We start from the raw sequence: 527 nt of genomic DNA on the forward strand, positions 1-527 counted from the left end.
TTTTTTTACAAAAATTCAAAAAAATCATCAAATTTTTCAAAAAAAAAACCTATAAAATTCATTATCATCTTCAATAAAATGCAAATTTAATCAAATTCATAACTTAAATCTTGAAATAAACTCATATTTTAATTCTTTATTTGATGTTGTTGGAGATGAAAATATGAGTTTATTTGAATATTTGAGTTATGGATTTGATGAAATTTGCATTATATTGAAGATGATTATTAGTTTTATGGGTTTTTGTTGAAAATTTTGATGATTTTTTTGAATTTTTTTAAGAAAAGGATAACATTGTTGATATTTTAAAACATAAAATATCAAATTGTCACTTAAAATTAAAATAAAGGACCAACTCGGGAAAAAAAAGATAAATGACTAAAACGTTACTTGAAATTAAGTTAAGGGACCGCTGGTGTAATTTAGCCTTAAATTTAATATCGTCAAATTTTTAAGTTTTATTTTTTATTTATGTTTTGAAATAAAATTTTTTGTCATAATTTTAATTAAAATTAAAAATAAAATTT

This window comes from Cicer arietinum, chromosome 3 (genome assembly GCF_000331145.2).
Source record: "Cicer arietinum cultivar CDC Frontier isolate Library 1 chromosome 3, Cicar.CDCFrontier_v2.0, whole genome shotgun sequence".
Classification (NCBI taxonomy): domain Eukaryota; kingdom Viridiplantae; phylum Streptophyta; class Magnoliopsida; order Fabales; family Fabaceae; genus Cicer; species Cicer arietinum.